General features: G+C 37.9%; 3 long non-coding RNA genes across 3 annotated transcripts; 1 reads left to right on the top strand and 2 right to left on the bottom strand.

Moving 5' to 3' along the window:
• The first annotated feature begins 548 nt into the window (after positions 1–548).
• LOC126811883 (uncharacterized) lies at positions 549–4,300 on the top strand. The gene is made up of 3 exons (XR_007675771.2): positions 549–706; positions 2,308–2,399; positions 4,224–4,300. It is a non-coding gene; the product is annotated as an uncharacterized LOC126811883 (long non-coding RNA).
• A 6,903-nt stretch (positions 4,301–11,203) lies between these two features.
• LOC130010904 (uncharacterized) lies at positions 11,204–15,890 on the bottom strand. Its single transcript, XR_008786194.1, has 4 exons — positions 15,856–15,890; positions 14,874–15,037; positions 12,756–12,847; positions 11,204–11,287 (listed from the first exon to the last, which is right to left on the bottom strand). It is a non-coding gene; the product is annotated as an uncharacterized LOC130010904 (long non-coding RNA).
• A 3,564-nt stretch (positions 15,891–19,454) lies between these two features.
• LOC126811879 (uncharacterized) lies at positions 19,455–24,265 on the bottom strand. Its single transcript, XR_007675767.2, has 4 exons — positions 24,238–24,265; positions 23,255–23,418; positions 21,138–21,229; positions 19,455–19,538 (listed from the first exon to the last, which is right to left on the bottom strand). It is a non-coding gene; the product is annotated as an uncharacterized LOC126811879 (long non-coding RNA).
• Between the last annotated feature and the right edge of the window lie 90 nt (positions 24,266–24,355).

Genomic DNA, 24,355 nt, shown 5'->3' with positions numbered 1-24,355 from the left:
GCATAGAAATGTAATGAAATGACATGGGGTTTAACGTCCTTCTGTTCTACTGGGCTAATGAAGACGGGCATACGCCATACAGTGTGCTATGAGGGAAATTTTGCCCGACAGCGGCACTACTCTTATTTATTGACTTCCACAGCCAGGGGATCTTTTACGTGCACGCCAATGGGCACAGCAGACCTCGGTTTTTCGTCAGGCCCTCCGTCCTGCATCACTGACAAGGGGGAACCACGCCGGAAAATTTGGATGAGAACTTTGTCGGCCAAATCAGTACAACCGGGAAATTAAAATCACGCCAGTTGACTTAATGACAGACCTTATAATATTTGGCCATCCACCCCCTGAGTAATGTAATATGATTTGGTCAACCAATGTAATAATGTGATATGATTTTGTCAACTAGTGTAATGTTATATGATTTTATCAACTAATGTAATATTATATAATTGTATTACAGAATGAAGTGTTTATTGTTGATAACCCAGTGTAATGTTATATGATTTTATCAACTAATGTAATATTATATAATTGTATTACAGAATGAAGTGTTTATTGTTGATAACCGTGGCTGTAGTTTTTCTGGCTCAAAATGCCGAAGCTAGCTTCGATGACGGTGAACTGTCACGTGAAGAAGTTGCAGAATTGCTTGACATTGACAGTGAAGAAGATCTAGATGAATTCTTTGCTGAATTTGATACTAATGGTAAGTATTCCTATGATCTAATATATATTTTACTTGTCAATACATCATTAACACGATAGCTTGACTGACCTTTCCTATTGTTCAGACTAGGACGGCAAAAAGCAAATTTTGTTTAAGAGATTTTTAAAAAATGAGGTTTTGTGGATTTCACAAACATATACTTTGTCGATACTTTGATTTGGAAACGATATGAAATGTCCACCAGATGGAGTCATTTTAAAGACTATTATTTCAGATTAGTGACTAGTTTATTTAGTTTATCTTATATTTGAAAATCGACTTGATACAAACAGGTCAGAATACGGGATATTTATCAGAAATATTTATCAGCTTGTTTTCACTTTTTCATATAATATATACTAAAGGAATACATTATAGGTATTTCGTATAATGTGTACTATCGAAATATTTTTTAATCATTTCGTATACCAAAGAACTATATTTTAATAATTTCGTATAATATGTACCATAGAAATGCATTTTAATCATTCCCTTTGATTTTTACCTAAAAAATGCATTTCGTATAATTGGGAGCATAGAAATGCATTTTAATCATTGAGTTTTACATTAATAATAAAGAATCGATTTCGCAACTAAACAGCTAAACTATCCGATGAATTTCATATTCGTATTAACAAGCTGGAAATAAACAAAAAATTTCAAAATCTCAACAATTTATAAAATAAAATACCATTCGATATTATATGGCTAAAGGTATCTGCAGCAATATTGGCGCTTAGTTTCAAGGTGTAATTTCGTTCGTTTGAACCATCGGATTTCGCGTGAAATTGACAAAAGTTGATCATTGGTATTCATTTAGTCGCCTCGCTATCCTCATTGCACGGATAACGTTCAAAGAGATTTTCCGGCGAGGTTCCTTCTTGTCAATAGTACAGGAATGACGTTCTGGCAAGGGATAACGTATAGTCGTTCGCATACGACATGAAACCGAGATCTCATATTATATTATTATTATACATATATTATTTACGCTGCACGTAAAATAACCCTTGACAGTTGGGATTAGATAGTGTGCGGTTTCCGGGCAAAAGTTCCCTAATAGTACCCACCATGTATGGCGTATATCCATTTTCATTAGTCCAATGGGTGCAGAACAGTAGGAAGATGAACTCCATTTCATTTCATTTCATTCTTCAATGACAAGGATTATTTTTAGGGACATACGCCATCTGATTAAAACACAGATCCTATTTCGTTTTGATTTTTATAGTTCAAAATTTCGTTTTACTTGTCTTTACTACACTTGGATCTGGAAGAGTTGTTATATAACCCGCGTTTTGCTTGATGTGATGGATTAGCCAATGAAACAGTCTGTTGTAGCAAGTTCTTGGCGTGCGATGCACGGAACTGTGGATATCCTACTAGAAACGTCAAAGCTGATTGGTTAGTCAAATGTCTGACGTTATTGAGTTAAAAGCTGTTCGTATGACCCCTGACACGACCGTCCCCCACAACTAGTCAGATCTTCATGTGGTGCAGACCATCGAAAGTATAAAGCCAGCACCTAGAGGAGCACAGTTTAAAATAATCGTTACCCGAACAGAATTAACCGTCTTTGGTTTATAACTTTTATTTTATAGGTGATGGCGTTATTGATATAGAAGAATCTGAAGCAGTCGAATTATTCCTGGAATATTTAGAATCAAATGATTCAGAATAGAATACAATTCAAGTAAGGTTTGTCATTGAGTGAAGTGGCGTGGTTTCGATTCCTCGCTTGTACATAACAAGGAGTGGAGTAGTATTACCTGTCCAAACTGGTTGGTTTTCCGCAGGTCCCACTGCTAAAGAACCCTAAGCGCAATTTGCTGAAAATTTCATTCAAATTGATCCACTATGAACCGATAACTAAGCGAATGACATTTCTGCCCAGCCTCGGTTATCATTACCAAAGTCAGTACGATAAACAGCATAGTCTCGATTATCCATTTAATCGTTTAATCGAGAAAGAATGTTATGCAGTAAATCGGCTCACAATCCACTTATGATCGTAGGCTAGCGATGCCATCTAGAGTTGATCATGGTCTGGATAAGTTAATTAATGTCTAATTAATAATTTAGATAACATTTCAGGCCTAAAGAAAGACCTGCAATGGACAGATTTATCTCTTGCATAATGTATGTTTCAGTGGTTTTCAGCATTTTTTTTTTGAAAAAATAGTGACACACATGGCTACATATATGAAAAATATTTGAAGTTTGCTAAATAATAACATGGTTAAAGTTAGACGGCATACAACTGTAGACAGAGACTATAGTTATAGACACATAGAATGACTCAAACTAAATAAAGCAAAACACAGCTATGAACTTATCAGTAGACACCAGCGAATACTCAATTGGGATCACGTGGTTTTTCACATTTTCTTAGTGTACTGTTCAAAATTTCGCGGCACACTTAGGAAGGTCTTACGGTACACTGGTTGAGAATCACTGATTTAAAAAATGATAATTTTGTTTAACAATTTGTGATGCTTCGTTTTTTAAAATGTGGAGAGAGAGAGAGAGAGAGAGAGAGAGAGAGAGAGAGAGAGCTAGGTCATTTCGGGTCTAACACATGGTTCAATTTTATTTCAATAATTTGCTTGTGCTTAGGATCTTTAGCAGTGGGAGGAAACCGGAGGACCCGGAGAAAAACCACCAGGTTGGACAGGCGACCTTAATCCTTGTCACGTACAACCGGGGAATTGAAACCACAAAACGTGATGGGATATTAAACACGTCTAAGTGTATGATTCCAAAAATCGCACGAGACGTATCATTTGCACTGCTTAAGAACATGGCGATGGTCAAGCAGAACCTGTTATTTCAAAAAGTCTTGTCAATTTGTATTGCATGACGATGGTCAAGTAGCACCAGGTCATCCGGGTGTTTCAAAACGTCTTGTTCTTGTGTATCTATACCATATGTATTTAAAGCCGCTTATTAACAAGTACTGGCATACTATGGACTAGGGGTCGAGCGTTACATCATCGCAGCCATCTTGGAATATGAAAAAACGTCCAGTTGATGCACAATAAGTGTCGCCCCAAGAACAACAAGATAGCAGATCTTGGAGCTCAATTCCTGGTCCCAAAAAGAAAATTTTATCTGAATAATAACCGAATAGGCCATGGATGATATTTAATACAACAGGTCAACGTTGTCATGGTGATAACGCCAAGCACACAATTTGATTACATTGATTCTTTTATTGTCATGGTGATAGAAACACCGAACACACAATTTGATTATGCAAATTCCATTATTGTCATGGTTATAGCAACGCCGAGCACACAATTTGATTATGCGGATTCTTTTATTGTCATGAGCTTTCGACTCCACATGGATATAAAAACGAATTTCTGAGTCATTATTTATTAATTACTAATGTTCACTTCCCATCCAGCATCTTTTGATGTTGATAAAAGCGTTATAAAGGTTGTCTGTTCTGTTCTGTAAAATTGTGTTCCTATTCTATACTTAATCTTGTTTTTTTTTTAATTTGTCTTTTCAGCTCAGAAACCATTATAGTATATCGATGATCATTAATTTGATACAGCTTTTCATTTTAATAAACATAATTCATTGAAATTGATTGTTGTTTTGGTTTTTTTTTCCATTTTTATCCAGAAAAGATAATAAGCGTCTTTTCAATCTGGCATAGATCATAGTGCGAGGTCCGGGGAAATCCTGTTTTTATTAAATTAAAATGATGTCGATTCCAAACGACCGGCGGACGAAAAGACACGTGACGGGAGCCGCGGTGACTCGAGAGTAAAGGACTGGATCGCTGACCAGGAGATCCCGGGTTCGATTCCGGAATTGCACGAGAAGGTTCCCTTTGTCAATGGTGCATGCCAGAGTTTCTGGCAAGGAATACCGTTTAGTTGTTCGGGTGGGACAAAAAAATCAGGGTCCTGTATACACATTGGCGCGCACGAAAAAAAACCCAACAAAACTTCGGCAGTTGGAATTCACAATACGACTATACATCGCTGCTTGGACAGACTGTCACTCGTACCACCTGCATTGATTATGCCGAGAGAGAGGGGGGGGGGGGAGAGAAATGGGGTGTAACGTCCATTCGACACAAACTAGGTCATTTCGGGACTAACATATGGTTTTAAATTTTATTTCAATAATTCGCTTGCGCGTAGGGGACTATAGCAGTGGGAGGAAACAGGTGACCCTACTCCTTGTCACGTACAACCGGGGATTCGAAACCACGCCAGTTGACTCAATGACAGACTTTATGATACAGCGCTCACGTGCTAACCATTCAGCCCCCTCCCCTCGCCCCCCACCCCTGGCCTATGCCGGTTTTAATTAACACGGATAGGCTACGTGATTGGAGACTCGTTGAGTAAAGAGTTAGATAGCTAACCAAGAGGTCCCTGGCTCGATCCCGGTGTTGGCTGAGAAATTCTTCTGGATTTTCCGCCATGGGTTCCCTTGCCAATGACACAGGACAGGGTAGGGGGTTTGACAATGAATAAGTCGTTTGAATGGGAGGAAAAACCACGGTCCCGTATACACATCGGCGTGCACGTAAAAAAAACCTTTGACTGTTGGAAATGGATGGAAATAATAGGCTGTAGTGACGCTGTTCTGCCAACATTTCCCTTATAGCACACTGTATGGCGTATACCCGTCATTATTACCCAGTCAGTGCGGAACAGTTGGACGTTAAATCCCATTTGATTTCATTTTCTTATAAGAACACAAATTTTCCACAGACAAACACAATCCATCATTGGACCATGGTGAGGTAAAATCAAATGTTTTGAAAAGCTACGCGATAGCCTGCTCACATATTTGACCCCACTGTGGTCCCATTATTGATTGTGTTTGGCTGTGTAGAATTTGTATGGTCTGCTAAACTTAGCTATTATCTCGAATTTGCATTTCAGATAGAAATTCATTCAACCTGACAATCTATAGTTTCCATTACTAGTTCCTTTAGGTAGGGTGACCCGCACCCAAAATTTTCCGTACAGAAAGTTGGTCTCGACATGGCGAATGCACACGCTTCAGTGGCTTACTTCGAAGTGATTTCTCGCTTACCTCGCACTATGATAATACTCAGCGGTAGAGTCTATGATACTATACTCAGCCAAATTAAAAACTTGACACTGATGAATTTTAACAAATTTTTTTTTCCGGTAAGTTAAATAAATTTTAAAGTGTTTCTAACGATAGTAAGTAGTAAGAAGCCTTTAATTTCATAAAATTGTAAAGTCACGTGGATCACATGACTTTTGAGCATATAAAGATGAAAAACCTGAAAAACACGCGCAAACACAAACTCGTGAGGTCAGTCGATGCAAGTTTGCTTAAACTGAACAAGCACACGTAACTTGAACTGGAAAAAAAAAATTAAAATTGTTATTTTCATCTTTGTTAGAAAATGCCGCGCCTTTCAAATGTAGAACGTCTACGTGCTATAGGTAGGCTCTATGCTGGCCAGTCTGTGGTCACTGTTGCAAGAACCTTTAATTGTTCACGCCAGACAGTAATTAATCTTAGAATGAGAGTGCTTCAAACTGGAACTATTGCCGACCGACCAAGGGCGGGAGCGCCACGTGTGACGTCACTCCAGGAAGATCAAGCAATACAATTACGTCATCTTAGAAACAGATTTGTCACTGCAACCTCCACAAGTAGAGAGATGTTTGGTGGAAGGGTAACTGCACAAACTGTTCGAAATCGCTTGCAGGCTAATGGACCAATATTGACACCTCTTCATCGCCGTAACCGACTTGTGTGGGCCACAAGACACATAAGATTTACTCAAAGACAGTGGAATTCGGTTGTCTTTAGTGACGAATCTCGATTCACTTTGAGATTTGCCGATGGCAGGGTCCGAGTGTACCGCAGACGAGGTGAATGTTACGCTCAAGTATGCGTCAGAGAAGTTGACCGATTTGGTGGCGGCAGCGTCATGGTTTGGGGTTCTTTTTGTGCACATTGACGTTCTCCTCTTGTTGTTGTCCAAGGGAACTTAAATGCTGTCCAGTACAGGGATCAGATTTTTCAACCTGTTCTTCTTCCGTTTATGCAGAGACATGGGCCTGGACTAACGTTTCAACAAAACAATGCTCGACCCCATACAGCAATTGCTACCCAGAATTTTTTAAGAAATGCCGGTGTCCAAGTCCTGGATTGGCCGTCGCTTAGCCCCGACCTTAATCCTGGGACGAACTGGGTCGACGTGTTCGTCAGCAAGTGAATCCACCACTGACGTTGCAGGACCTTCAACGTGCTCTTGCTGAGCAGTGGCGACGTCTTCCTCGGGTAGTGTTTACTAATGTTCTGAGATCCATGATAAGACGTTGTGTGGCAGTACGAGACGCTCGAGGAGGCCACAACCGTTATTAAACACTTTATTCCGATTGTTCTCCAAGTCTGTGAATTTCATTTTGGGGGGTACTGTGACATCACGAACGTTATCAATGTCAAGGACTTTCGGCGAGACGTATTCTTGCTTTCTGTTGATGTCAAGGTCGTCTGTGCACAACATAACACTAAAATAGTTGCCTTAAACCAAATATTAAAAATCTAGTCCCAAAAATCCCGAGTGTCAAGTTTTAATTTGGCTAAGTATATAAATAGTACAATCAATTCTCTACACATCAACTATTGCAGTCGTAAAAAATCTATTGTTGACGATTCTGAATAGCATTAATATTTAGCTCATTGGTTATTACAGCAGCTTTAGAAATTACGTTCGGTTTTTTTTTAAATTGCTTTATCATTAACAGTACCATTAGGAGCGGCATCCTTTGGTTTAGTACAAATAATATCTCTGAAATACTTGCGTTGGGCAAGAACATGATACTAGCAGTAGTTTCATTTTTACAAGGTTCTTAAAGCAATTGCTGAGTTGTCCAACGTGCGTGCTTCTAAATTCAATTTATTGTTCCAGCTTTCTGTTATGTTTCGTAAAAAAGAAGTCTTGATTATCCCGGTCTGTTAATCAAACGTAGAATGGTTGTTAGACTGGTTAAGCGAGACTACTTTCAAAACAAGGGCACTTATGTGTCCTGTATGCCTGCCTACACAATGAGTCTGACCTGAACAAGAGTTACGAGGCAGTCGCCATTTTGAATATAGCCTCCATAGATACACACCTCTCCCCCGTCCTGCAACACTGACAAGGGCCGGGACCGCATCGGAAGATCTCGGCGAACTTTCTAGGCAAACACCGCGAGATGGAACACGGGGGCTCTAGTTTAACGAGCCAACGTCTGACTCACTGAATCACCGTGGCTTCCTCATTTTATAAGACTACAAACTAAGTGTAATATAATTAAACAGAAGCATGTTCTATTCACGCGCGAACAGTTAACGGTGTCAAACAAAATGAAATGGAGTTTAATGTTCCGTATCGACCGGGCTAATGTATGTAACAATCTTATTTTCTTGATGCGATGCAGGGATGCCGGTATGGTACCCAAGGGCTTATAATGAATTAAATTAGGTTCCCTTGAAGGTAATTAGAAAAGTATCTCTGGTTGGTCAGTATTAACCAAGCATAGTTTTGTACATGTATATATTGTCTTGTTATATTTTCATATTTTATCATTTTTTGATAATGACTAGAGAAGTAATAAGCAGTAATTGTATTCCATAGAATTGTGGCGGCCTGTATACTAGTCTATACTGAAGACTGGTATACGCAATGCAGTGTTCTGTGGGGAAACTTTTGCCCAGAGGGCTCAGCTACAACCTGCTCTTATTTCGAATTCCAGGGGTTCTTGTACGTGCACACCAATGTGTACATGGTGTCTCGGTTTTTAGTCTCAGTGAATGACAAAGCGCCCATTTGAGCTTTCTGAAAATTGGATTTTACTTGGCTGGGCGAGTATTCCAATTAAGCGCCACAAACTTGGGCATCCAGGGGAAGTTAGACTTTATTACGAAATTGAACGAAGAGCCGTTATTGTTCAGGTACATATTCATTAAAAATATTTTCTACTCTATTCTATTCTACGAATAATTTAATTATAACCATGGCAACATTACACACCCCACAACCTGGAACACAGTTTTTATGATAAATGCATTCACATTTTATACCATGGCAACGTTAAACCCCACAATCCGGACCACCGTTTTCTTAGAGAGAGAGAGAGGGGGGGGGGGAGAGAGAGAGAGAGAGAGAATGGGGTTTAACGTCCACTCGACACAAACTAGGTAATTTCGGGACTAACATATGGTTTAATTTTATTTCAATAATTCGCTTGCGCATAGGGGTCTTTAGCAGTGGGAGGAAACGGGAGGACCCGGAGAAAACCCACGAGGTTGGACAGGCGACCCTACTCCTTGTCACGTACAACCGGGGATTCGAAACCACGCCAGTTGACTCAATGACCGGCCGTATGATACATCACGCACGTGCTAACCATTCGGCCATCCACCCCCCCTCCACCATGTTCTATGTTTTATTCACTGTTTATGACATGGCAAGGTTACAAACCCCACAAACAGGACCACAGTTTTCTATGTTTAAAAAAAATCGCTTTTTATGCACCTATCTCCTGTACTCACATTTAAGGATTTAATTTATTGATTGAATTTCACACAATCTACAGGGAAAAATAAAATATATATTTATTTAGGGGTTACTTCCCCTGCATCATGGATTGTTAAAGCTCTTGTTAAATGGGAGAGAGAAAAATGGGGTTTAACGTCCATTGGACACAAACCAGGTCATTTCGGGACTAACATATGGTACAATTTTATTTCAATAATTCGCTTGCGCGTAGGGGTTTTTAGCAGTGGGAGTAACACTGAGGACCTGGAGAAAACCCACGAGGTTGGACAGACGACCGTACTCCTATAAGCAGGGGATCAATAACAGACCTTATGATGCAACGCGCACGCGCTAACCATTCGCCACCCTGCACCACTTGGTCACAGGAAATGAAACTTAAAGACGAGCTTTGAGGGAATGTTGTTTTGCCCGGGCTACGATGTTACGTCCTACTCTTATTCCAAATACCAACAGTGTATGGTTATTTTACGTGCACTCCAACGTGTATGGGCTCTCGGTTGTTTGTTCCAACCGAAAGATTGGGGGGGGGGCGAATGGTTAATGCGTAAGCGTTGGAGTCAAGTGGCGTGGTTTGATTCCTCGCGTGTACGTGATGTGTCCAACGTCGTGGGTTTTCTCCGGTTTCTTCCCACTGTAAGCGAATTATTGAAATAAAATTGAACCATATGTTAGTCCCGAAATGACCTAGTTTGTGTCGAGTGGTTTCCTATCACATGCCCGATCGTCGTTCGGATTTGGCATCATTTTAATTAAAACGGGTTTTCCCCAGACTACGATCTATACCAGATTTAAAAGACACCAGGCTGTTATCGTTTCTGGATAAATATGAATTTGGCATCATTTTAAATAGGCATTATGGGAGATTATATAAAATTTAATGGGGTTTAACGTCCTACTGTTTTGCTGTGTGCTGTGAGGGAAATTTTGCCCGGACAGTGGCACTACGGCCTACACTTAAGTCGAATTCCAACTGTCAAGGGATCTTTTACGTGCACGCCAATGTGTACACGGGGTCTTTCGTACCATCCGAAAGACTAGACAGCTGGCCTTTATCAGGCCCTCCGTCCTGCATCACTAAAGCACGCAGGAAAATCTGGATGAACTTTCTCGGCCAATGCAGGGATCGAACACCCGACCTCCAGGTTAGCGAGCCAGCGTCTTACCCACTCAGCCACCGTGATCCCCGGGAGCTTAGATAAATAATTGACTGTTCTTGATATAATAGTTAAACAAATAGATAACATAAATAGAATATGTTCAACATTTCAGTCAAATTGCTGCAATCTGAACCGATATATTAGCTTTTGAATTTGAAGCCTAGCCTCGGTCATCATTATTAAAGTCGTTGAGCAGCAGATCGGATTCAAATCCAGCGAAAATCCGACGCATAAGATGACATCGAGGGCTGATTATGGTCGGGATAAGTTGATTTATGTCTAATTAATTAATAATAGTTTATATAACATTTCAGGACACTGATCTTCCTAAGTGTGCCTCGAAACATGAACGGCTTACAAAGAAAATTTCTCACAAAAGAAGCCAGATATTTGAATGATGAAATTCGAAACACTTCAATAAAGTAAGTTCATATCTGTGTTTTTCTTTATTTAGTTTGAGCCATTCTCTAAGTCTATGACCAGTCTGTGTCTACGGTTGTATGCCGCCTATGACTTGCCACGTTTTTATTTTGCAAAATATAAATATTGTACGCATATATTTAGCCAGGTGTGCCGCTTATGTGTTCCAAATAAGGTGTGCCATTGACAAAAGAAGGTTGAGAACCACTGTTTCGGGTCTAAAGAAAGACCTGCAATAGTCAAATTTAGCTCTTGCATAATATAATGTTTAATAAAGGCTGTTTTCGCATATTATGCTCTATGCCAGATTGAATAAACGCTTATTACCGTTTCTGGATAAAGATGGAACAAAAACAACAATTAATTTTAATGGTTTATGCATATTAAAATGTAAAGCTGTATTAAAAATAAATGATCATCGATTATATTGTAATGGTTTCTGATCTGAAAAGACAAATAAAAAAAGAAGATTAAGTAAACAATACATAACATGGCGACTTGGATTAAAAACACAATTTTACTGAAGCTCTTAAACAAAACAATCTGATTAAAACGCAGATCCTATTTCGTTTCGTTTTTTTATAGTTCATAATTTCGAAAGTATAAAAAAACGAAACGAAATATAGATCTATTTTAATTAGATTGACATCAGAACAAACAACCTTTGTAACTCTTTTTATCAACGTAAAAAAATACAAAAATGTAGCCTTATGTGAATAATAAATTTTCAGAATATCAGCTGGATTTGTGTTCAAGTTTCAATTATGCTGGATGGAATGTGAACATTTTAATAAATAATGACTCATAATTTCGTTTTGTTATTTGTGTGCTTGGTGTTATCACCATGACAACTTTAACCTAACATCAATGGTTTATCCCCCCCCCCCCAGTATTCGGTCATCGATCAGATAACATTTTCTTTTGGGGACCAGAAATTGGGCGAAGGTTGGCATGCGTGCCCCTTTGAATTGTGCATCAAGTGTTTGATTTTTGATATAACGTCACAAATCCAAGATGGCTGCGATGAAGTCCAACTCTGCCCCCTGTCCATAATAGGCCTCGTCCGTAGGCTATAGGATAATACATGGCTTTAAGTACACGTGGTATAGATGACGCCTCGTTACACAACGACAACAAATTTGAAACAGCTGGCGCTACTTGACCACCGCCATGTTCTTAAGCCGCGCAAATGTATGGAAATGAAAAATGAAAAGAAATAGGGTTTAGCGTCCTACTGTTCTGCTCCGACTGGGATAATCAAGATGGGCATAGGCCATGCAGTGTGCTATGAGGGAAATTTTGCCCGGAGAGCGGCGCTACTTTTATCGAATTCCAACTGCCAAGGGACCTTTTACGTGCATGCCAATGTGTACACGTGACCTCGGTTTTTCTTCCCATCCGAACGACTAGACAGAATGCAGCACTGACAAGGGGAAAACACGCCGGAAAATACCGACCTCCAAACTAGCGAGCCAGCGTTTTACCCACTTAGCCACCGTGGAATCATACACTTAGAAGTTTTTGATGTTTTAAAAAAGGAAACGTCACAAATAGTTAAACGAAATTTACATTATTTAAGTTATACAAAAATGTGGGGTTAAATGAGATACAAGCGAAGTAAATAAAATGGGGTTTATTGTCTACTTGACACAAACTGTGTCATTTCTGGACTAATGTACGGTTCAATTTTATTTCAATAATTGGTTTGCGCATAGGGTGCTTTAGCAGTAGGACACACAAAAAAACAACGAGTTTGGACAGACAATACTACTCTACTCCTTGTCATGTACAAGCGAGGAATCGAAACCACGTCACTTCACTCAATGACAGACCTCATGATCTAAAGCCCACATGTTTAACCGTTCGCCCCCCCCCACACACCCCTCAGTTTATTGCTACGATATATGCTTACTTGAGTTGTGTTCTATTCTGAACCATTTCCTATGAAATAATCCAGGACTTCTCCGACTGCTGTAGATTCTTCTAAATCAATAACGCCATCGCCTAGAAAATAAAAGTTATAAGTCAGAAGACGGTTAATTTTGTTCGGATAACGAACTGTGCTCCTCTAGATGCTGGCTCTGCAATATGATTAAAATAGGTCTATATTTCGTTTCGTTTTTTTTTATATACTTTCGATGGCCTGCACTACATGAAAATCTCCCCTGTTGTAGCGGGCGGTCGCGTCAGGGGTCATACGAGCAGCTTTTGGCACAATGACGTCAGACATTAAAATTTGATTAACAAATCAGCGTTGATGTTTCTAGTAGGATACCCACAGTTCCGTGCATCGCACGCAAAGAACTTGCTGCAATATACCGTTTTATTGGCAAATCCCTAGCTCACATCAAGAAGAACGCTCTTCTAGTTCCTAGTGTAGTAAAGACAAGTAAAACGAATGTTGAACTAAAAATAGGATCCGTGTTTTAGTCAGATTGTGGCTCTGTGGTGGCTTATGTCATTAAAACAATCCTTTTCATTGTTCTGCTCCTATTGGGTTACTGAAAATGGATATAAGCCATACATGGTGCTGTGAGGGAACTTTTGCCCGGAAAGCGATACTACGGCTTACTGTTATTTCTAATTCCAGCTGTCAAGGGTTATTTTACGTGCAGTGTGCTATGTGCCAATATGTATATGGGATCTCAGTTTTTCGAACTATTATACGTTATCCCTTGCCAGACCCTCATTCCTGTACCATTGACAAGAGAGAGAGAGAGAGAGAGAGAGAGAGAGAGAGAGATGGTGTCTAACGTCCACTGGACACAAACTAGGTCATTTCGGGACTAACACATGGTTCAATTTTATTTCATTAATTCGCTTGCGCGTAGGGGTCTTTAGCAGTGGGAGGAAACCGGAGGACCCGGAGAAAACCCACGAGGTTGGACAGGCGACCCTACTCCTTGTCACGTACAACTGGGGAATTTAAACCCCGCCAGTTGATTCAATGACAGACCGTATGATACAGCGCACAAGTGCTATCGAAAATTGCACCTTGATCATTACAGCAGATGTATTTAGCCAAATAATATAATTGCAAAGTAATTGCTGAAACCTCTAAACCTGTGTTAAACTTATTGTTTTCCTGATGGTGTTTTATTTTATAAATTGTTGAGATTTTGAAAAATGTTGTCTATTTCCAGCTAGTTAATATGAATATGAAATTGATCGGAGAGATTACCTGTTTAGTTGTATTGAGAAATCTATGCGAAATCGATTCTAAAACATTCAGTCTTCTGTTTTATAAATATTTTAAATTCTCTCAAAAATAAATGATTAAAACGTATTTCTTTGTTACACACTATGCGAAATGATTAAAACGTTGCTTTTTTTTCGTACACACTATGCGAAATGATTAAAACGTATTTCTTTGGTAAACATCATACGAAATGATTAAAATGCATTTCTATGCTACCCATTATACGAAAGGATTAAAATATTATTCTTTGACATAATTAAAATGCATGTCTTTGGTAAAAATCAAAGGAAATGATTAAAATGCATTCCTATGGTACATATTATACGAAATGATTAAAATATAGTTCTTTATTGGTATACGAAATGATTAAAAAATATTTGTTTAGTATACATTATACGAAATGCCTATAATGTATTCCTTTAGAATATATTATACGAAATGCCTACAATGTATTCCTTTAGTATATATTATACGAAAAAGTGAAAACAAACTGATAAATATTTCTGATAAATATCCGGTATTCTGTCTGACCCGTTTGTATCAAGTCAATTTTCAAATATAAGATAAACTAAATAAACTAGTCACTAATCTGATATAATACGTCTTGAAAATGACTCCATCTGGTCTGGTGAACATTTCATATCGTTTCCAAATCAAAGTATCGAAAAAGTATATATTTGAGAAATCCACAAAGCCTCATTTGTTTTTAAATCTCTTAAACAAGTTTTGCTTTTTGTCGTCCTAGTCTGAACAATAGGAAAGGTCAGTCAAGCTATCGTGCTAATGATGTATTGACAAGTAAAATATATATTAGATCATAGGAATACTTACCATTAGTATCAAATTCAGCAAAGAATTCGTCTAGTTCTTCTTCACTCTCCATTTCAAGCAATTCTGCAACTTCTTCACGGGACAATTCACCGTCTTCGAAGCTAGCTTCGGCATTTTGAGCCAGAAAAACTACAGCTACGGTTATCAACAATAAACACTTCATTCTGTAATACAATTATATAATATTACATTAGTTGATAAAATCATATAACATTACACTAGTTTATAATTATATTACTATCAATGGTTATTTTTCGGGCACGCAAATATAATACACACGGTCAATCGTTTTTACGTCCCATTCAAACGACTAGACACCGTTCCTTGTCGGGCCTGTTGACAGGGGGAAGTCATGCCGGAAATTCCGAGCAAATTTCTCTACAAACACCGGAACCCACAGGTTAGCGAGTTACAATTTCGAGACTTTTATTACTGTTGGAAAGAGGAAGCAATGGCACGTGCTTTTCTTCTACATCTCAAACAATGGATTGAATATGTGTCAAATATTAATTTTTTTCAACACGGCAAAGATTCACAAGATATCCATGTTTCTTTGAAATGAAATGAAATGAAATGAAATAGGGTTTAACGTCCTACTGTTCTGCTCCTGTACTGGGCTAATGAAGACGGACATACGCCATACAGTGTGCTACGAGGGAAATTTTGCCCGGGCAGCGGCACTATCGCCTACTCTTATATCGAATTCCAACTGCCAAGGGATCTTTTACGTGCATTCCAATGTACATGTATACACGGGACCTCAATTTTTGGTCTTATCCGAAAGACTAGATAGCTGTCCTTGTCAGGCCCTCCGTTCTGCACCACTGACAAGGGGAAACCACGTCGGAAAATCGGGATGAACTTTCTCGGCCAATGCAGGGATTTGAAACGAAATCATTCGTTTTCAATTTCTACAACAAAATCAAAAGATAAAAAAAAAATCGTAAAAATTAAACAATATGTATTAGAATATTAATGTTACCTGTACACTGTATATCTTTCACTATACTGATAATGACCTACCTGTTCATAGTTATATAGTAAATAAGGTGATATCCGTATAATTAATCTATCAAGTTTAAATGATTTTTGATAACCATCTTTATTATGTGGTGTTTTATGGTAAATGGGTCTCGCACGCTAAAACAGGATGCACGACTTTCTATAATAGCCAATCAGTAGAAATAAAAGGTTGAGTCAGGTTATCTGGAATCATCTACCACCAAGTTCTAAAACAACTTGTTATATTCATTAATGGGTTAATTTTTTCTAAGGAATATTGGTGAAATGTAATTAGCATTGTAGAATGTGTTGAAATTTATGTTGTCATGATATTTCACGTGGCGTAGGACACGTTGCATGGATCTCGACATACTAAACTTATGTTGTCTGTCTACAATTAGCCCCGTTTCAGAATATACACTAAGCCAGTTGACCGACATTTTAATTCCTAAATCGACGGTTTTAGTCGATTTCGAGAATTTGAGAAATATTTATCTCACTTTCATAAAAGTGAAACGGTTTATTTAGCGAAACAGAGAACAGCATTACAAAATAGTATACGAATTTTTGGATATGGCGGCTATGTAGGGCAGAGATCTATTCTCAAAGTAGATAGTTCTCTGAGTGCAGAATGGGACCACGGATCCTGTAACCTAGATACTGTCTCCGGCCAGAATTATTCCGGGTTCATGTTATCGGGTTCAACAACCCGAGTTGTCCCACAACGTATTTGAGCCGATAGTCGGTAAACTCACGTTGTCATAGTAAATAGTCTGACAGTACCCTTCGTCTCTTTCAGTTTCTTCAGCTATTCATTGATACCTTAAAGATGCATAATGTAAGATTTAAATCTTTCGTTTGGCCTCAAATGGTATATAAATCATTAATTAGACATGTATTCACATGCAAAGCCCATAATCAACTTGCTAGATTATCTGGTGGTTTGATTTTCAACGGATTTAAACACGATAGTCGGTTAATAATTTAAGTAAAAAGTGGATAATCGAGGCTGTGTTTATTATCGTAACATTGTTAGCAATGGCAATCGAGACTACACTATTCTTCAAGCGAACATAACTCCGTTCAAAATGAAGTAATTTCACTGAAATTAACAACATGTTCTTTCCCATTAACTATTTTTTAGAGAATTTATTATAGCGAAAACTGTCAGCTTTTTATCTATGCATCATTAATCTCTATTTAAAATCGACATTTGGTACTGACATGATCGCGAGTTAACTTTTCGTTATCAATTTTTAAAGTAGTATAGCGAGAACTGTCAGCGCCTTTACGAAATTTCACATAATGTATCTTTAATCCCTATTAAAATTCTACCAGTTCGACATTTGGTACTGACATTATCGCGAGTTCCCTTTTCGTTATCTATTTTTAAAGTAGTATAGCGAGAACTGTCAGCGCTTTAACGAAATCTCACATAATGTATCTTTAATCCCTATTTAAATTCTACCAGTTCGACATTTGGTACTGACACGATCGTGAGGCCTTAAAGGAATGCGTGAGAGGGGATTGGAGGTCTATATCTGTCTTAAAATAATAATATTTATTGCTCCGGATACTACCACCTTCTGAACAACTAATACTGGTAAGATATTAATGCTTAAATTGTTTTCATTTAAAGATACATTATGTAAGATTTATTTGTACCGCCTTTAACCACAAATTCTTTACTTTACTGAATAACATAACTTGACCCACGTCAATGGCTACTTAATTAAAGATACATCATGTAAGACACAGATAAAGAGCTAGCCATTCTTGCTATAATAGTTCGAAATTAGGTAATGTAAAATGTATAATTTGAAAATTCCATTCAAATCCCTTTATTGCGAGCGAAGATATTAGCCTTTGAAGGTTTGACAAGACGTGTGCAATAGTTTCAACCACCGTACTGGTTGTTCGAAGTTAAGTCTTGCTACTCCATTTTTAAATTAAATCAAAATATGGCTGAACCTTTCTAATCTATTTAATATCGGAGGAAATCTGTTGCCATCAAGAGTTGATTCTGGCCTGGATCAGTTAATTAATGCCTTATTAATAATTTAGATAACATTTCAGGCCTAAAGAAAGACCTGCAATAGGCAGATTTAGCTCTCGCATAATGTATGTTTAATGTTTCCTATCTGAGTAACAATAAGTACGATCGTACAATCGACCAGGAACTGACCATGATAGGGGATGAAATTTAAAACTCGAATTGACCAAATCGATGCAGAATTGTCCGAAAAAGACGCATACCAATTTTCATGTTGACGGAGCCTTAAGCTTTTCCGAAGAGCGCCAACCCAAGACGAAGAAGGACAAGATGATTAGCGGTTAGTGACCAGTTCCTGGTCCAAAAATATTTTAGGACGAAGTCGTTCTGTAAATCGTTTAAAATATATAGAATGCAAAATCACCAGAAACAAAATAAAAAACAAACCAGTTTAAAGACTATTTTTATTTTTATTTAATAGTTAAAATTTCCCATATAGCTGTAGCTAAACATATCTGTTTATAAATCTGATCAGAAGTAAATACTCGCTTGACCGTCAATGTCACCGAAAGGGGTAACACTTAATCGGGGCGAGTTGATTAGCTCTCAAAAATGATTTTTTTTTTTATTCTGCAAATAAAATTCTAAAACATTTTTTAAAAAGCATTAATAAAAACCCCAAAAGTGTAACTCGATAAAAAAAAAAAATACGCGGAGATTCTGCTTAACCATGTTTGTATTATTACTTGTTCTGATGTTATCGCGACACACGTAGAACTTACTGAGAGAGAGAGAGAGACAGAGAGAGAGAGAGACAGACAGAGAGAGACCACTTAACACCATTTAATAAAACGAGAGTGCATAGGGGTCTTTAGCAACACATCAAATTTTAAGGCGTATATCTCTATTCTTTGGAACCGTAAACACCATTTAATAAAACGAGAATGCATAGGGGTCTTTAGCAACACATCACATTTTAATGCGTATATATCTCTATTCTTTGGAATCAAATCCAGCGAAAATCCGACGCATAAGATGACATCGAGGGCTGATTATGGTCGGGATAAGTTGATTTATTTCTAATTAATTAATAATAGTTTATATAACATTTCAGGACACTGATCTTCCTAAGTGTGCCTCGAAACATGAACGGCTTACAAAGAAAATTTCTCACAAAAGAAGCCAGATATTTGAATGATGAAATTCGAAACACTTCAATAAAGTAAGTTCATATCTGTGTTTTTCTTTATTTAGTTTGAGCCATTCTCTAAGTCTATGACCAGTCTGTGTCTACGGTTGTATGCCGCCTATGACTTGCCACGTTTTTATTTTGCAAAATATAAATATTGTACGTATATATTTAGCCAGGTGTGCCGCTATTTTTCATGTGTTCCAAATAAGGTGTGCCATTGTCAAAAGAAGGTTGAGAACCACTGTTTCGGGTCTAAAGAAAGACCTGCAATAGTCAAATTTAGCTCTTGCATAATATAATGTTTAATAAAGGCTGTTTTCGCATATTATGCTCTATGCCAGATTGAATAAACGCTTATTACCGTTTCTGGATAAAAATGGAACAAAAACAACAATTAATTTTAATGGTTTATGCATATTAAAATGTAAAGCTGTATTAAAAATAAATGATCATCGATTATATTGTAATGGTTTCTGATCTGAAAAGACAAATAAAAAAAGAAGATTAAGTAAACAATACATAACATGGCGACTTGGATTAAAAACACAATTTTACTGAAGCTCTTAAACAAAACAATCTGATTAAAACGCAGATCATATTTCGTTTCGTTTTTTTATAGTTCATAATTTCGAAAGTATAAAAAAACGAAACGAAATATAGATCTATTTTAATTAGATTGACATCAGAACAAACAACCTTTGTAACTCTTTTTATCAAAGTCAAAAAATACAAAAATGTAGCCTTATGTGAATAATAAATTTTCAGAATATCAGCTGGATTTGTGTTCAAGTTTCAATTATGCTGGATGGAAAGTGAACATTTTAATAAATAATGACTCATAATTTCGTTTTGTTATACATGTTGTTGTTCTTAGCGTTTAACGTCCGCTTCCACCGAAGGTGATATCGCAGACAAGTTCATTTTAATGATCTTAGCGCACGCGCAGGGGTCTTTGCTGTGGGAGGAAACCGGAGAAACCGGAGTACCCGGAGTAAACCCACGAGGTTGAGAAGGCGCCCCTATCTCCAAGCCACATACGCTCACACCTGGGATCGAAACCACAGCCGCAAGCCAGAGGTGACCGGCCAACTAGAGGTCGAAGCGTGACACTCTAGACCACTAGGCCATCCCAACCCCCCCTTGTTATACATGCGATGTTGAGAGTACAAATTCTGTAGTCGGTGTTCTTACCACCATGGCAATAATAGGCTATAGGATAATACATGGCTTTAAGTACACGTGGTATAGATGACGCCTCGTTACACAACGACAACACTTTTGAAACAGCTGGCGCTACTTGACCACCGCCATGTTCTTAAGCCGCGCAAATGAAAGGACTCGCGTGATGTATGGAAATGAAAAATGAAAAGAAATGGGGTTTAGCGTCCTACTGTTCTGCTCCGACTGGGATAATCAAGATGGGCATAGGCCATGCAGTGTGCTATGAGGGAAATTTTGCCCGGAGAGCGGCGCTACTTTTATCGAATTCAAACTGCCAAGGGACCTTTTACGTGCATGCCAATGTGTACACGTGACCTCGGTTTTTCTTCCGATCCGAACGACTAGACAGACTGCAGCACTGACAAGGGGAAAGCACGCCGGAAAATACCGACCTCCAAACTAGCGAGCCAGCGTTTTACCCACTTAGCCACCGTGGAATCATACACTTAGAAGTTTTTGATGTTTTAAAAAAGGAAACGTCACAAATAGTTAAACGAAATTTACATTATTTAAGTTATACAAAAATGTGGGGTTAAATGAGATACAAGCGAAGTAAATAAAATGGGGTTTATTGTCTACTTGACACAAACTGTGTCATTTCGGGACTAATGTACGGTTCAATTTTATTTCAATAATTGGTTTGCGCATAGGGTGCTTTAGCAGTAGGACACACAGAAAACCAACGAGTTTGGACAGACAATACTACTCTACTCCTTGTCATGTACAAGCGAGGAATCGAAACCACGTCACTTCACTCAATGACAGACCTCATGATCTAAAGCCCACATGTTTAACCGTTCGCCCCCCCCCCCCACACACACACACCCCTCAGTTTATTGCTACGATATATGCTTACTTGAGTTGTGTTCTACTCTGAACCATTTGCTATGAAATATTCCAGGACTTCTCCGACTGCTGTAGATTCTTCTAAATCAATAACGCCATCGCCTAGAAAATAAAAGTTATAAGTCAGAAGACGGTTAATTTTGTTCGGATAACGAACTGTGCTCCTCTAGATGCTGGCTCTGCAATATGATTAAAATAGGTCTATATTTCGTTTCGTTTTTTTTTATATACTTTCGATGGCCTGCACTACATGAAAATCTCCCCTGTTGTAGCGGGCGGTCGCGTCAGGGGTCATACGAGTAGCTTTTGGCACAATGACGTCAGACATTAAAATTTGATTAACAAATCAGCGTTGATGTTTCTAGTAGGATACCCACAGTTCCGTGCATCGCACGCAAAGATCTTGCTGCAATATACCGTTTTATTGGCTAATCCCTCACATCAAGAAGAACGCTCTTCTAGTTCCTAGTGTAGTAAAGACAAGTAAAACGAATGTTGAACTAAAAATAGGATCCGTGTTTTAGTCAGATTGTGGCTCTGTGGTGGCTTATGTCATTAAAACAATCCTTTTCATTGTTCTGCTCCTATTGGGTTACTGAAAATGGATATAAGCCATACATGGTGCTGTGAGGGAACTTTTGCCCGGAAAGCGATACTACGGCTTACTGTTATTTCTAATTCCAGCTGTCAAGGGTTATTTTACGTGCAGTGTGCTATGTGCCAATATGTATATGGGATCTCAGTTTTTCGAACTATTATACGTTATCCCTTGCCAGACCCTCATTCCTGTACCATTGACGAGAGAGAGAGAGAGAGAGAGAGAGAGAGAGAGAGAGAGATGGTGTCTAACGTCCACTTGACACAAACTAGGTCATTTCGGGACTAACACATGGTTCAATTTTATTTCATTAATTCGCTTGCGCGTAGGGGTCTTTAGCAGTGGGAGGAAACCGGAGGACCCGGAGAAAACCCACGAGGTTGGACAGGCGACCCTACTCCTTGTCACGTACAACTGGGGAATTTAAACCCCGCCAGTTGATTCAATGACAGACCGTATGATACAGCGCACAAGTGCTATCGAAAATTGCACCTTGATCATTACAGCAGATGTATTTAGCCAAATAATATAATTGCAAAGTAATTGCTGAAACCTCTAAACCTGTGTTAAACTTATTGTTTTCCTGATGGTGTTTTATTTTATAAATTGTTGAGATTTTGAAAAATGTTGTCTATTTCCAGCTAGTTAATACGAATATGAAATTGATCGGAGAGATTACCTGTTTAGTTGTATTGAGAAATCTATGCGAAATCGATTCTAAAACATTCAGTCTTCTGTTTTATAAATATTTTAAATTCTCTCAAAAATAAATGATTAAAACGTATTTCTTTGTTACACACTATGCGAAATGATTAAAACGTTGGGGTTTTTTTCGTACACACTATGCGAAATGATTAAAACGTATTTCTTTGGTAAACATCATACGAAATGATTAAAATGCATTTCTATGCTACCCATTATACGAAAGGATTAAAATATTATTCTTTGACATAATTAAAATGCATGTCTTTGGTAAAAATCAAAGGAAATGATTAAAATGCATTCCTATGGTACATATTATACGAAATGATTAAAATATAGTTCTTTATTGGTATACGAAATGATTAAAAAATATTTGTTTAGTATACATTATACGAAATGCCTATAATGTATTCCTTTAGAATATATTATACGAAATGCCTACAATGTATTCCTTTAGTATATATTATACGAAAAAGTGAAAACAAACTGATAAATATTTCTGATAAATATCCGGTATTCTGTCTGACCCGTTTGTATCAAGTCAATTTTCAAATATAAGATAAACTAAATAAACTAGTCACTAATCTGAAATAATACGTCTTGAAAATGACTCCATCTGGTCTGGTGAACATTTCATATCGTTTCCAAATCAAAGTATCGAAAAAGTATATATTTGAGAAATCCACAAAGCCTCATTTGTTTTTAAATCTCTTAAACAAGTTTTGCTTTTTGTCGTCCTAGTCTGAACAATAGGAAAAGTCAGTCAAGCTATCGTGCTATTGATGTATTGACAAGTAAAATATATATTAGATCATAGGAATACTTACCATTAGTATCAAATTCAGCAAAGAATTCGTCTAGTTCTTCTTCACTCTCAATTTCAAGCAATTCTGCAACTTCTTCACGGGACAACTCACCGTCTTCGAAGCTAGCTTCGGCATTTTGAGCCAGAAAAACTACAGCTACGGTTATCAACAATAAACACTTCATTCTGTAATACAATTATATAATATTACATTAGTTGATAAAATCATATAACATTACACTAGTTTATAATTATATTACTATCAATGGTTATTTTTCGGGCACGCAAATATAATGCACACGGTCAATCGTTTTTACGTCCCATTCAAACGACTAGACACCGTTCCTTGTCGGGCCTGTTGACAGGGGGAAGTCATGCCGGAAATTCCGAGCAAATTTCTCTACAAACACCGCAACCCACAGGTTAGCGAGTTACATTTCGAGACTTTTATTACTGTTGGAAAGTGGAAGCAATGGCACGTGCTTTTCTTCTACATCTCAAACAATGGATTGAATATGTGTCAAATATTAATTTTTTTCAACACGGCAAAGATTCACAAGATATCCATGTTTCTTTGAAATGAAATGAAATGAAATGAAATAGGGTTTAACGTCCTACTGTTCTGCTCCTGTACTGGGCTAATGAAGACGGACATACGCCATACAGTGTGCTACGAGGGAAATTTTGCCCGGGCAGCGGCACTATCGCCTACTCTTATATCGAATTCCAACTGCCAAGGGATCTTTTACGTGCATTCCAATGTACATGTATACACGGGACCTCAATTTTTGGTCTTATCCGAAAGACTAGACAGCTGTCCTTGTCAGGCCCTCCGTTCTGCACCACTGACAAGGGGAAACCACGTCGGAAAATCGGGATGAACTTTCTCGGCCAATGCAGGGATTTGAAACGAAATCATTCGTTTTCAATTTCTACAACAAAATCAAAAGATAAAAAAAAAAAATCGTAAAAATTAAACAATATGTATTAGAATATTAATGTTACCTGTACACTGTATATCTTTCACTATACTGATAATGGCCTACCTGTTCATAGTTATATAGTAAATAAGGTGATATCCGTATAATTAATCTATCAAGTTTAAATGATTTTTGATAACCAT

This window comes from Patella vulgata, chromosome 2, assembly GCF_932274485.2.
Source record: "Patella vulgata chromosome 2, xgPatVulg1.2, whole genome shotgun sequence".
Taxonomy (NCBI): domain Eukaryota; kingdom Metazoa; phylum Mollusca; class Gastropoda; family Patellidae; genus Patella; species Patella vulgata.
The sequence above is the reverse complement of the archived record's forward strand: the minus strand, read 5'-3'. Positions and strand labels throughout refer to the sequence as shown.